The sequence below is a fragment of the Carassius carassius genome, unplaced genomic scaffold (assembly GCF_963082965.1).
Source record: "Carassius carassius unplaced genomic scaffold, fCarCar2.1 SCAFFOLD_60, whole genome shotgun sequence".
Classification (NCBI taxonomy): Eukaryota; Metazoa; Chordata; class Actinopteri; order Cypriniformes; family Cyprinidae; genus Carassius; species Carassius carassius.
In genome coordinates, this window is record NW_026775084.1 from 980001 (window position 1) to 993001 (window position 13001).

At 37.0% G+C, this 13001-nt stretch overlaps 11 non-coding genes across 11 annotated transcripts; all 11 read left to right on the forward strand.

Moving 5' to 3' along the window:
• The first annotated feature begins 2838 nt into the window (after positions 1 to 2838).
• LOC132135940 (5S ribosomal RNA) lies at positions 2839 to 2957 on the forward strand. Its single transcript, XR_009430853.1, has one exon. It is a non-coding gene; the product is annotated as a 5S ribosomal RNA (ribosomal RNA).
• An 84-nt stretch (positions 2958 to 3041) lies between these two features.
• Positions 3042 to 3160, forward strand: LOC132136099 (5S ribosomal RNA). Its single transcript, XR_009431002.1, has one exon. It is a non-coding gene; the product is annotated as a 5S ribosomal RNA (ribosomal RNA).
• Positions 3161 to 3854: 694 nt separating this feature from the next.
• Positions 3855 to 3973, forward strand: LOC132136239 (5S ribosomal RNA). Its single transcript, XR_009431135.1, has one exon. It is a non-coding gene; the product is annotated as a 5S ribosomal RNA (ribosomal RNA).
• An 84-nt stretch (positions 3974 to 4057) lies between these two features.
• On the forward strand, positions 4058 to 4176 carry LOC132136100 (5S ribosomal RNA). Its single transcript, XR_009431003.1, has one exon. It is a non-coding gene; the product is annotated as a 5S ribosomal RNA (ribosomal RNA).
• Positions 4177 to 6407: 2231 nt separating this feature from the next.
• Positions 6408 to 6528, forward strand: LOC132136245 (5S ribosomal RNA). Its single transcript, XR_009431141.1, has one exon. It is a non-coding gene; the product is annotated as a 5S ribosomal RNA (ribosomal RNA).
• An 84-nt stretch (positions 6529 to 6612) lies between these two features.
• On the forward strand, positions 6613 to 6731 carry LOC132136101 (5S ribosomal RNA). The gene has a single exon (XR_009431004.1). It is a non-coding gene; the product is annotated as a 5S ribosomal RNA (ribosomal RNA).
• A 483-nt stretch (positions 6732 to 7214) lies between these two features.
• Positions 7215 to 7335, forward strand: LOC132136272 (5S ribosomal RNA). The gene has a single exon (XR_009431168.1). It is a non-coding gene; the product is annotated as a 5S ribosomal RNA (ribosomal RNA).
• Positions 7336 to 7419: 84 nt separating this feature from the next.
• Positions 7420 to 7538, forward strand: LOC132136102 (5S ribosomal RNA). Its single transcript, XR_009431005.1, has one exon. It is a non-coding gene; the product is annotated as a 5S ribosomal RNA (ribosomal RNA).
• Positions 7539 to 9199: 1661 nt separating this feature from the next.
• Positions 9200 to 9318, forward strand: LOC132135909 (5S ribosomal RNA). The gene has a single exon (XR_009430825.1). It is a non-coding gene; the product is annotated as a 5S ribosomal RNA (ribosomal RNA).
• Positions 9319 to 10436: 1118 nt separating this feature from the next.
• LOC132135367 (5S ribosomal RNA) lies at positions 10437 to 10555 on the forward strand. The gene has a single exon (XR_009430315.1). It is a non-coding gene; the product is annotated as a 5S ribosomal RNA (ribosomal RNA).
• Positions 10556 to 10639: 84 nt separating this feature from the next.
• LOC132136104 (5S ribosomal RNA) lies at positions 10640 to 10758 on the forward strand. Its single transcript, XR_009431007.1, has one exon. It is a non-coding gene; the product is annotated as a 5S ribosomal RNA (ribosomal RNA).
• The last annotated feature ends 2243 nt before the right edge of the window (positions 10759 to 13001 follow it).

The following is a 13001-nucleotide window of genomic DNA, read 5'->3' on the forward strand; positions in this document are numbered from 1 at the left end:
CCCAGTCTTAAAAAACCGAAACAGGTTTGGGCCTGTTTAGTACTTTTGGAACTTTTCACTAATTGTCTAATAATCTAGCAAAAAAAAAAAAAAAAAAAAAAAAGAGTCAATGCCCAGTCTTAGAAAACCGAAACAGGTTTGGGCCTGGTTAGTACTTTTGGAACTTTTCACTAATTGTCTAATAATCTTGAAAAAAAAACAAAAAACAAAGAGTCAATGCCCAGTCTTAGAAAACCGAAACAGGTTTGGGCCTGGTTAGTACTTTTTTCGAAAATTTTCACTAATTGTCTAATAATCTTGCAAAAAAAAAAAAAAAACAAAGAGTCAATGCCCAGTCTTAGAAAACCGAAACACGTTTGGGCCAGGTTAGTACTTTTGGAAATTTTCAGTAATTATGTAATAAATTTGCAAAAAAAAAATTAAATAAATAAAGAGTCAATGCCCAATCTCAGAATCTAAGCAGGTTTGGGCCCAGTTAGTACTTGGATGGGAGACTGCCTGGAAATACCGATTATAGTGGCTGATCTTTAAATAGCCCTCTCGTTGCAGCCTCCTTCCCTTACGGCCATACCAGCCTGGCTATGCCCGATCTCGTCTGATCTCGGAAGCTAATGGTCAATGCCCAGTCTTAAAAAAACGAAACAGGTTTGGGCCTGTTTAGTACTTTTGGAACTTTTCACTAATTGTCTAATAATCTTGCAAAAAAAAAAAAAAAAAAAGAGTCAATGCCCAGTCTTAGAAAACCGAAACAGGTTTGGGCCAGGTTAGTACTTTTGGAATTTTTCAGTAATTATCTAATAGTTTTGCATAAATAAAAAAAAAAAACAAAAGAGTCAATGCCCAGTCTTAGAAAACCGAAACAGGTTTGGGCCTGGTTAGTACTTTTGGAACTTTTGACTAATTGTCTAATAATCTTGCAAAAAAAAAAAAAAAAGAGTCAATGCCCAGTCTTAGAAAACTGAAACAGGTTTGGGCCAGGTTAGTACTTTTGGAAATTTTCAGTAATTATCTAATAGTTTTGCATAAATAAAAAAAAAAAAGAGTCAATGCCCAGTCTTAGAAAACCGAAACAGGTTTGGGCCTGGTTAGTACTTTTGGAACTTTTCACTAATTGTCTAATAATCTTGCAAAAAAAAAAAAAAGAGTCAATGCCCAGTCTTAGAAAACCGAAACAGGTTTGGGCCAGGTTAGTACTTTTGGAAATTTTCAGTAATTATCTAATAGTTTTGCATAAATAAAAAAAAAAAAGAGTCAATGCCCAGTCTTAGAAAACCGAAACAGGTTTGGGCCTGGTTAGTACTTTTGGAACTTTTCACTAATTGTCTAATAATCTTGAAAAAAACAAAAAAAAACAAAGAGTCAATGCCCAGTCTTAGAAAACCGAAACACGTTTGGGCCAGGTTAGTACTTTTGGAAATTTTCAGTAATTATGTAATAAATTTGCAAAAAAAAAATTAAATAAATAAAGAGTCAATGCCCAATCTCAGAATCTAAGCAGGTTTGGGCCCAGTTAGTACTTGGATGGGAGACTGCCTGGAAATACCGATTATAGTGGCTGATCTTTAAATAGCCCTCTCGTTGCAGCCTCCTTCGCTTACGGCCATACCAGCCTGGCTATGCCAGATCTCGTCTGATCTCGGAAGCTAATGGTCAATGCCCAGTCTTAAAAAACCGAAACAGGTTTGGGCCTGTTTAGTACTTTTGGAACTTTTTACTAATTGTCTAATAATCTTGCAAAAAAAAAAAAAAAAAAAAAGTCAATGCCCAGTCTTAGAAAACCGAAACAGGTTTGGGCCAGGTTAGTACTTTTGGAATTTTTCAGTAATTATCTAATAGTTTTGCATAAATTAAAAAAAAAAAAAAAAAGAGTCAATGCCCAGTCTTAGAAAACCGAAACAGGTTTGGGCCTGGTTAGTACTTTTGGAACTTTTCACTAATTGTCTAATAATCTTGCAAAAAAAAAAAAAAAGAGTCAATGCCCAGTCTTAGAAAACTGAAACAGGTTTGGGCCAGGTTAGTACTTTTGGAAATTTTCAGTAATTATCTAATAGTTTTGCATAAATAAAAAAAAAAAAGAGTCAATGCCCAGTCTTAGAAAACCGAAACAGGTTTGGGCCTGGTTAGTACTTTTGGAACTTTTCACTAATTGTCTAATAATCTTGCAAAAAAAAAAAAAAAGAGTCAATGCCCAGTCTTAGAAAACCGAAACAGGTTTGGGCCAGGTTAGTACTTTTGGAAATTTTCAGTAATTATCTAATAGTTTTGCATAAATAAAAAAAAAAAAAAAGAGTCAATGCCCAGGCTTAGAAAACCGAAACAGGTTTGGGCCTGGTTAGTACTTTTGGAACTTTTCACTAATTGTCTAATAATCTTGCAAAAAAAAAAAAAAAGAGTCAATGCCCAGTCTTAGAAAACCGAAACAGGTTTGGGCCAGGTTAGTACTTTTGGAAATTTTCAGTAATTATCTAATAGTTTTGCATAAATAAAAAAAAAAAGAGTCAATGCCCAGTCTTAGAAAACCGAAACAGGTTTGGGCCTGGTTAGTACTTTTGGAACTTTTCACTAATTGTCTAATAATCTTGCAAAAAAAAAAAAAAAAAAAGAGTCAATGCCCAGTCTTAGAAAACCGAAACAGGTTTGGGCCAGGTTAGTACTTTTGGAAATTTTCAGTAATTATGTAATAAATTTGCAAAAAAAAAATTAAATTAAAAAAGAGTCAATGCCCAATCTCAGAATCTAAGCAGGTTTGGGCCTAGATAGTACTTGGATGGGAGACTGCCTGGAAATACCGATTATAATGGCTGATCTTTAAATAGCCCTCTCTTTGCAGCCTCCTTCGCTTACGGCCATACCAGCCTGGCCATGCCCGATCTTGTCTGATCTCGGAAGCTAAGCAGGTTTGGGCCTGGTAAGTACTTGGATGGGAGACCGCCTGGGAATACCAGGTGCTGTAAGCTTTTAGGTTTCCTTCTCTACTTATATAATGCACTGGCGGTTATAGTGGCTGATCTTTAAATAGCCCTCTCTTTGCAGCCTCCTTCGCTTACGGCCATACCAGCCTGGCTATGCCCGATCTCGGCTGATCTCGGAAGATAAGCAGGTTTGGGCCTGGTTAGTACTTGGTTGGGAGACCGCCTGGGAATACCAGGTGCTGTAAGCTTTTAGGTTTCCTTCTCTACTTATATAATGCACTGGCGGTTATAGTCGCTGATCTTTAAATAGCCCTCTCTTTGCAGCCTAGTACTTTTGGAATTTTTCAGTAATTATCTAATAGTTTTGCATAAATAAAAAAAAAAAAAAAGAGTCAATGCCCAGTCTTAGAAAACCGAAACAGGTTTGGGCCTGGTTAGTACTTTTGGAACTTTTCACTAATTGTCTAATAATCTTGCAAAAAAAAAAAAAAAGAGTCAATGCCCAGTCTTAGAAAACCGAAACAGGTTTGGGCCAGGTTAGTACTTTTGGAAATTTTCAGTAATTATCTAATAGTTTTGCATAAATAAAAAAAAAAAAGAGTCAATGCCCAGTCTTAGAAAACCGAAACAGGTTTGGGCCTGGTTAGTACTTTTGGAACTTTTCACTAATTGTCTAATAATCTTGCAAAAAAAAAAAAAAAAAAAAGAGTCAATGCCCAGTCTTAGAAAACCGAAACAGGTTTGGGCCAGGTTAGTACTTTTGGAAATTTTCAGTAATTATGTAATAAATTTGCAAAAAAAAAATTAAATTAAAAAAGAGTCAATGCCCAATCTCAGAATCTAAGCAGGTTTGGGCCTAGATAGTACTTGGATGGGAGACTGCCTGGAAATACCGATTATAGTGGCTGATCTTTTAATAGCCCTCTCTTTGCAGCCTCCTTCGCTTACGGCCATACCAGCCTGGCCATGCCCGATCTTGTCTGATCTCGGAAGCTAAACAGGTTTGGGCCTGGTTAGTACTTGGATGGGAGACCGCCTGGGAATACCAGTTGCTGTAAGCTTTTAGGTTTCCTTCTCTACTTATATAATGCACTGGCGGTTATAGTGGCTGATCTTTAAATAGCCCTCTCTTTGCAGCCTCCTTCGCTTACGGCCATACCAGCCTGGCTATGCCCGATCTCGGCTGATCTCGGAAGATAAGCAGGTTTGGGCCTGGTTAGTACTTGGTTGGGAGACCGCCTGGGAATACCAGGTGCTGTAAGCTTTTAGGTTTCCTTCTCTACTTATATAATGCACTGGCGGTTATAGTCGCTGATCTTTAAATAGCCCTCTCTTTGCAGCCTAGTACTTTTGGAATTTTTCAGTAATTATCTAATAGTTTTGCATAAAAAAAAAAAAAAAAAAAAAGTCAATGCCCAGTCTTAGAAAACCGAAACAGGTTTGGGCCTGGTTAGTACTTTTGAAACTTTTCACTAATTGTCTAATAATCTTGCAAAAAAAAAAAAAAAAAGAGTCAATGCCCAGTCTTAGAAAACCGAAACAGGTTTGGGCCAGGTTAGTACTTTTGGAAATTTTCAGTAATTATGTAATAAATTTGCAAAAAAAAAATTAAATAAATAAAGAGTCAATGCCCAATCTCAGAATCTAAGCAGGTTTGGGCCCAGTTAGTACTTGGATGGGAGACTGCCTGGAAATACCGATTATAGTGGCTGATCTTTAAATAGCCCTCTCTTTGCAGCCTCCTTCGCTTACGGCCATACCAGCCTGGCTATGCCCGATCTCGTCTGATCTCGGAAGCTAAGAGTCAATGCCCAGTCTTAAAAAACCGAAACAGGTTTGGGCCTGTTTAGTACTTTTGGAACTTTTCACTAATTGTCTAATAATCTTGCAAAAAAAAAAAAAAAAAAGAGTCAATGCCCAGTCTTAGAAAACCGAAACAGGTTTGGGCCAGGTTAGTACTTTTGGAATTTTTCAGTAATTATCTAATAGTTTTGCATAAAAAAAAAAAAAAAGATTCAATGCCCAGTCTTAGAAAACCGAAACAGGTTTGGGCCTGGTTAGTACTTTTGGAACTTTTCACTAATTGTCTAATAATCTTGCAAAAAAAAAAAAAAAAGAGTCAATGCCCAGTCTTAGAAAACCGAAACAGGTTTGGGCCTGGTTAGTACTTTTGGAACTTTTCACTAATTGTCTAATAATCTTGAAAAAAACAAAAAAAAACAAAGAGTCAATGCCCAGTCTTAGAAAACCGAAACAGGTTTGGGCCTGGTTAGTACTTTTGGAACTTTTCACTAATTGTCTAATAATCTTGCAAAAAAAAAAAAAAAAAAAGAGTCAATGCCCAGTCTTAGAAAACCGAAACAGGTTTGGGCCAGGTTAGTACTTTTGGAAATTTTCAGTAATTATGTAATAAATTTGCAAAAAAAAAAATTAAATAAATAAAGAGTCAATGCCCAATCTCAGAATCTAAGCAGGTTTGGGCCCAGTTAGTACTTGGATGGGAGACTGCCTGGAAATACCGATTATAGTGGCTGATCTTTAAATAGCCCTCTCGTTGCAGCCTCCTTTGCTTACGGCCATACCAGCCTGGCTATGCCCGATCTCGTCTGATCTCGGAAGCTAAGAGTCAATGCCCAGTCTTAAAAAACCGAAACAGGTTTGGGCCTGTTTAGTACTTTTGGAACTTTTCACTAATTGTCTAATAATCTTGCAAAAAAAAAAAAAAAAAAAGAGTCAATGCCCAGTCTTAGAAAACCGAAACAGGTTTGGGCCAGGTTAGTACTTTTGGAAATTTTCAGTAATTATCTAATAGTTTTGCAGAAATAAAAAAAAAAAGAGTCAATGCCCAGTCTTAGAAAACCGAAACAGGTTTGGGCCTGGTTAGTACTTTTGGAACTTTTCACTAATTGTCTAATAATCTTGCAAAAAAAAAAAAAAAAGAGTCAATGCCCAGTCTTAGATAACCGAAACAGGTTTGGGCCAGGTTAGTACTTTTGGAAATTTTCAGTAATTATCTAATAGTTTTGCATAAATAAATAAAAAAAAAAAAGAGTCAAAGCCCAGTCTTAGAAAACCGAAACAGGTTTGGGCCTGGTTAGTACTTTTGGAACTTTTCACTAATTGTCTAATAATCTAGCAAAAAAAAAAAAAAAGAGTCAATGCCCAGTCTTCGAAAACCGAAACAGGTTTGGGCCAGGTTAGTACTTTTGGAAATTTTCAGTAATTATCTAATAGTTTTGCATAAATAAAAAAAAAAAAGAGTCAATGCCCAGTCTTAGAAAACCGAAACAGGTTTGGGCCAGGTTAGTACTTTTGGAAATTTTCAGTAATTATGTAATAAATTTGCAAAAAAAAAAATTAAATTAAAAAAGAGTCATTGCCCAATCTCAGAATCTAAGCAGGTTTGGGCCTAGATAGTACTTGGATGGGAGACTGCCTGGAAATAACGATTATAGTGGCTGATCTTTAAATAGCCCTCTCTTTGCAGCCTCCTTCGCTTACGGCCATACCAGCCTGGCTATGCCTGATCTCGTCTGATCTCGGAAGCTAAGCAGAGGTTTGGGCCTGGTTAGTACTTGGATGGGAGACCGCCTGGGAATACCAGGTGCTGTAAGCTTTTAGGTTTCCTTCTCTACTTATATAATGCACTGGCGGTTATAGTGGCTGATCTTTAAATAGCCCTCTCTTTGCAGCCTCCTTCGCTTACGGCCATACCAGCCTGGCTATGCCCGATCTCGGCTGATCTCGGAAGATAAGCAGGTTTGGGCCTGGTTAGTACTTGGTTGGGAGACCGCCTGGGAATACCAGGTGCTGTAAGCTTTTAGGTTTCCTTCTCTACTTATATAATGCACTGGCAGTTATGGTCGCTGATCTTTAAATAGCCCTCTCTTTGCAGCCTAGTACTTTTGGAATTTTTCAGTAATTATCTAATAGTTTTGCATAAATAAAAAAAAAAAAAAAAAAGTCAATGCCCAGTCTTAGAAAACCGAAACAGGTTTGGGCCAGGTTAGTATTTTTGGAAATTTTCAGTAATTATCTAATAGTTTTGCATAAATAAAAAAAAAAAGAGTCAATGCCCAGTCTTAGAAAACCGAAACAGGTTTGGGCCAGGTTAGTACTTTTGGAAATTTTCAGTAATTATGTAATAAATTTGCAAAAAAAAAATTAAATTAAAAAAGAGTCAATGCCCAATCTCAGAATCTAAGCAGGCTTGGGCCTAGATAGTACTTGGATGGGAGACTGCCTGGAAATACCGATTATAGTGGCTGATCTTTAAATAGCCCTCTCTTTGCAGCCTCCTTCGCTTACGGCCATACCAGCCTGGCCATGCCCGATCTTGTCTGATCTCGGAAGCTAAGCAGAGGTTTGGGCCTGGTTAGTACTTGGATGGGAGACCGCCTGGGAATACCAGGTGCTGTAAGCTTTTAGGTTTCCTTCTCTACTTATATAATGCACTGGCGGTTATAGTGGCTGATCTTTAAATAGCCATCTCTTTGCAGCCTCCTTCGCTTACGGCCATACCAGCCTGGCTATGCCCGATCTCGGCTGATCTCGGAAGATAAGCAGGTTTGGGCCTGGTTAGTACTTGGTTGGGAGACCGCCTGGGAATACCAGGTGCTGTAAGCTTTTAGGTTTCCTTCTCTACTTATATAATGCACTGGCGGTTATAGTCGCTGATCTTTAAATAGCCCTCTCTTTGCAGCGTAGTACTTTTGGAATTTTTCAGTAATTATCTAATAGTTTTGCATAAATTAAAAAAAAAAAAAAAAAAAAAGAGTCAATGCCCAATCTTAAAAAACCGAAACAGGTTTGGGCCTGTTTAGTACGTTTGGAACTTTTCACTAATTGTCTAATAATCTAGCAAAAAAAAAAAAAAAAAAAAAAAAGAGTCAATGCCCAGTCTTAGAAAACCGAAACAGGTTTGGGCCTGGTTAGTACTTTTTTCGAAAATTTTCACTAATTGTCTAATAATCTTGCAAAAAAAAAAAAGAGTCAATGCCCAGTCTTAGAAAACCGAAACAGGTTTGGGCCAGGTTAGTACTTTTGGAAATTATTAGTAATTATCTAATAGTTTTGCATAAATAAAAAAAAAAAAAAAGAGTCAATGCCCAGTCTTAGAAAACCGAAACAGGTTTGGGCCAGGTTAGTACTTTTGGAATTTTTCAGTAATTATCTAATAATCTTGCAAAAAAAAAAAAAAAGAGTCAATGCCCAGTCTTACATAACCGAAACAGGTTTGGGCCAGGTTAGTACTTTTGGAAATTTTCAGTAATTATCTAATAGTTTTGCATAAATAAAAAAAAAAAAAAAAGAGTCAATGCCCAGTCTTAGAAAACCGAAACAGGTTTGGGCCTGGTTAGTACTTTTTTCGAAAATTTTCACTAATTGTCTAATAATCTTGCAAAAAAAAAAAAGAGTCAATGCCCAGTCTTAGAAAACCGAAACAGGTTTGGGCCAGGTTAGTACTTTTGGAAATTATTAGTAATTATCTAATAGTTTTGCATAAATAAAAAAAAAAAAAAAGAGTCAATGCCCAGTCTTAGAAAACCGAAACAGGTTTGGGCCAGGTTAGTACTTTTGGAATTTTTCAGTAATTATCTAATAATCTTGCAAAAAAAAAAAAAAAGAGTCAATGCCCAGTCTTACATAACCGAAACAGGTTTGGGCCAGGTTAGTACTTTTGGAAATTTTCAGTAATTATCTAATAGTTTTGCAGAAATAAAAAAAAAAAAAGAGTCAATGCCCAGTCTTAGAAAACCGAAACAGGTTTGGGCCTGGTTAGTACTTTTGGAACTTTTCACTAATTGTCTAATAATCTTGCAAAAAAAAAAAAAAAGAGTCAATGCCCAGTCTTCGAAAACCGAAACAGGTTTGGGCCAGGTTAGTACTTTTGGAAATTTTCAGTAATTATCTAATAGTTTTGCATAAATAAAAAAAAAAAAGAGTCAATGCCCAGTCTTAGAAAACCGAAACAGGTTTGGGCCTGGTTAGTACTTTTGGAACTTTTCACTAATTGTCTAATAATCTTGAAAAAAAACAAAAAAAACAAAGAGTCAATGCCCAGTCTTAGAAAACCGAAACACGTTTGGGCCAGGTTAGTACTTTTGGAAATTTTCAGTAATTATGTAATAAATTTGCAAAAAAAAAAATTAAATTAAAAAAGAGTCATTGCCCAATCTCAGAATCTAAGCAGGTTTGGGCCTAGATAGTACTTGGATGGGAGACTGCCTGGAAATACCGATTATAGTGGCTGATCTTTAAATAGCCCTCTCTTTGCAGCCTCCTTCGCTTACGGCCATACCAGCCTGGCTATGCCTGATCTCGTCTGATCTCGGAAGCTAAGCAGGTTTGGGCCTGTTTAGTACTTGGATGGGAGACCGCCTGGGAATACCAGGTGCTGTAAGCTTTTAGGTTTCCTTCTCTACTTATATAATGCACTGGCGGTTATAGTGGCTGATCTTTAAATAGCCCTCTCTTTGCAGCCTCCTTCGCTTACGGCCATACCAGCCTGGCTATGCCCGATCTCGTCTGATCTCGGAAGCTAAGAGTCAATGCCCAGTCTTAAAAAACCGAAACAGGTTTGGGCCTGTTTAGTACTTTTGGAACTTTTCACTAATTGTCTAATAATCTTGCAAAAAAAAAAAAAAAAAGAGTCAATGCCCAGTCTTAGATAACCGAAACAGGTTTGGGCCAGGTTAGTACTTTTGGAACTTTTCACTAATTGTCTAATAATCTTGCAAAAAAAAAAAAAAAAAAAGAGTCAATGCCCAGTCTTAGAAAACCGAAACAGGTTTGGGCCAGGTTAGTACTTTTGGAAATTTTCAGTAATTATCTAATAGTTTTGCAGAAATAAAAAAAAAAAAGAGTCAATGCCCAGTCTTAGAAAACCGAAACAGGTTTGGGCCTGGTTAGTACTTTTGGAACTTTTCACTAATTGTCTAATAATCTTGCAAAAAAAAAAAAAAAAGAGTCAATGCCCAGTCTTAGATAACCGAAACAGGTTTGGGCCAGGTTAGTACTTTTGGAAATTTTCAGTAATTATCTAATAGTTTTGCATAAATAAATTTAAAAAAAAAAGAGTCAATGCCCAGTCTTAGAAAACCGAAACAGGTTTGGGCCTGGTTAGTACTTTTGGAACTTTTCACTAATTGTCTAATAATCTAGCAAAAAAAAAAAAAAAAGAGTCAATGCCCAGTCTTTGAAAACCGAAACAGGTTTGGGCCAGGTTAGTACTTTTGGAAATTTTCAGTAATTATCTAATAGTTTTGCATAAATAAAAAAAAAAAAGAGTCAATGCCCAGTCTTAGAAAACCAAAACAGGTTTGGGCCAGGTTAGTACTTTTGGAAATTTTCAGTAATTATGTAATAAATTTGCAAAAAAAAAAATTAAATTAAAAAAGAGTCATTGCCCAATCTCAGAATCTAAGCAGGTTTGGGCCTAGATAGTACTTGGATGGGAGACTGCCTGGAAATAACGATTATAGTGGCTGATCTTTAAATAGCCCTCTCTTTGCAGCCTCCTTCGCTTACGGCCATACCAGCCTGGCTATGCCTGATCTCGTCTGATCTCGGAAGCTAAGCAGGTTTGGGCCTGGTTAGTACTTGGATGGGAGACCGCCTGGGAATACCAGGTGCTGTAAGCTTTTAGGTTTCCTTCTCTACTTATATAATGCACTGGCGGTTATAGTGGCTGATCTTTAAATAGCCCTCTCTTTGCAGCCTCCTTCGCTTACGGCCATACCAGCCTGGCTATGCCCGATCTCGGCTGATCTCGGAAGATAAGCAGGTTTGGGCCTGGTTAGTACTTGGTTGGGAGACCGCCTGGGAATACCAGGTGCTGTAAGCTTTTAGGTTTCCTTCTCTACTTATATAATGCACTGGCGGTTATAGTCGCTGATCTTTAAATAGCCCTCTCTTTGCAGCCTAGTACTTTTGGAATTTTTCAGTAATTATCTAATAGTTTTGCATAAAAAAAAAAAAAAAAAAAAAGTCAATGCCCAGTCTTAGAAAACCGAAACAGGTTTGGGCCTGGTTAGTACTTTTGAAACTTTTCACTAAATGTCTAATAATCTTGCAAAAAAAAAAAAAAAAAGAGTCAATGCCCAGTCTTAGAAAACCGAAACAGGTTTGGGCCAGGTTAGTACTTTTGGAAATTTTCAGTAATTATGTAATAAATTTGCAAAAAAAAATTTAAATAAATAGAGTCAATGCCCAATCTCAGAATCTAAGCAGGTTTGGGCCCAGTTAGTACTTGGATGGGAGACTGCCTGGAAATACCGATTATAGTGGCTGATCTTTAAATAGCCCTCTCTTTGCAGCCTCCTTCGCTTACGGCCATACCAGCCTGGCTATGCCCGATCTCGTCTGATCTCGGAAGCTAAGAGTCAATGCCCAGTCTTAAAAAACCGAAACAGGTTTGGGCCTGTTTAGTACTTTTGGAACTTTTCACTAATTGTCTAATAATCTTGCAAAAAAAAAAAAAAAAAAGAGTCAATGCCCAGTCTTAGAAAACCGAAACAGGTTTGGGCCAGGTTAGTACTTTTGGAATTTTTCAGTAATTATCTAATAGTTTTGCATAAAAAAAAAAAAAAAGAGTCAATGCCCAGTCTTAGAAAACCGAAACAGGTTTGGGCCTGGTTAGTACTTTTGGAACTTTTCACTAATTGTCTAATAATCTTGCAAAAAAAAAAAAAAAAGAGTCAATGCCCAGTCTTAGAAAACCGAAACAGGTTTGGGCCTGGTTAGTACTTTTGGAACTTTTCACTAATTGTCTAATAATCTTGAAAAAAACAAAAAAAAACAAAGAGTCAATGCCCAGTCTTAGAAAACCGAAACAGGTTTGGGCCTGGTTAGTACTTTTGGAACTTTTCACTAATTGTCTAATAATCTTGCAAAAAAAAAAAAAAAAAAAGAGTCAATGCCCAGTCTTAGAAAACCGAAACAGGTTTGGGCCAGGTTAGTACTTTTGGAAATTTTCAGTAATTATGTAATAAATTTGCAAAAAAAAAAATTAAATAAATAAAGAGTCAATGCCCAATCTCAGAATCTAAGCAGGTTTGGGCCCAGTTAGTACTTGGATGGGAGACTGCCTGGAAATACCGATTATAGTGGCTGATCTTTAAATAGCCCTCTCGTTGCAGCCTCCTTCGCTTACGGCCATACCAGCCTGGCTATGCCCGATCTCGTCTGATCTCGGAAGCTAAGAGTCAATGCCCAGTCTTAAAAAACCGAAACAGGTTTGGGCCTGTTTAGTACTTTTGGAACTTTTCACTAATTGTCTAATAATCTTGCAAAAAAAAAAAAAAAAAAAGAGTCAATGCCCAGTCTTAGAAAACCGAAACAGGTTTGGGCCAGGTTAGTACTTTTGGAATTTTTCAGTAATTATCTAATAGTTTTGCATAAATAAAAAAAAAAAAGAGTCAATGCCCAGTCTTAGAAAACCGAAACAGGTTTGGGCCTGGTTAGTACTTTTGGAACTTTTCACTAATTGTCTAATAATCTTGCAAAAAAAAAAAAAAAAGAGTCAATGCCCAGTCTTAGAAAACCGAAACAGGTTTGGGCCTGGTTAGTACTTTTGGAACTTTTCACTAATTGTCTAATAATCTTGAAAAAAAACAAAAAAAACAAAGAGTCAATGCCCAGTCTTAGAAAACCGAAACAGGTTTGGGCCAGGTTAGTACTTTTGGAAATTTTCAGTAATTATGTAATAAATTTGCAAAAAAAAAAATTAAATAAATAAAGAGTCAATGCCCAATCTCAGAATCTAAGCAGGTTTGGGCCCAGTTAGTACTTGGATGGGAGACTGCCTGGAAATACCGATTATAGTGGCTGATCTTTAAATAGCCCTCTCGTTGCAGCCTCCTTCGCTTACGGCCATACCAGCCTGGCTATGCCCGATCTCGTCTGATCTCGGAAGCTAAGAGTCAATGCCCAGTCTTAAAAAACCGAAACAGGTTTGGGCCTGTTTAGTACTTTCGGAACTTTTCACTAATTGTCTAATAATCTTGCAAAAAAAAAGAGTCAATGCCCAGTCTTAGAAAACCGAAACAGGTTTGGGCCACGTTAGTACTTTTGGAAATTTTCAGTAAT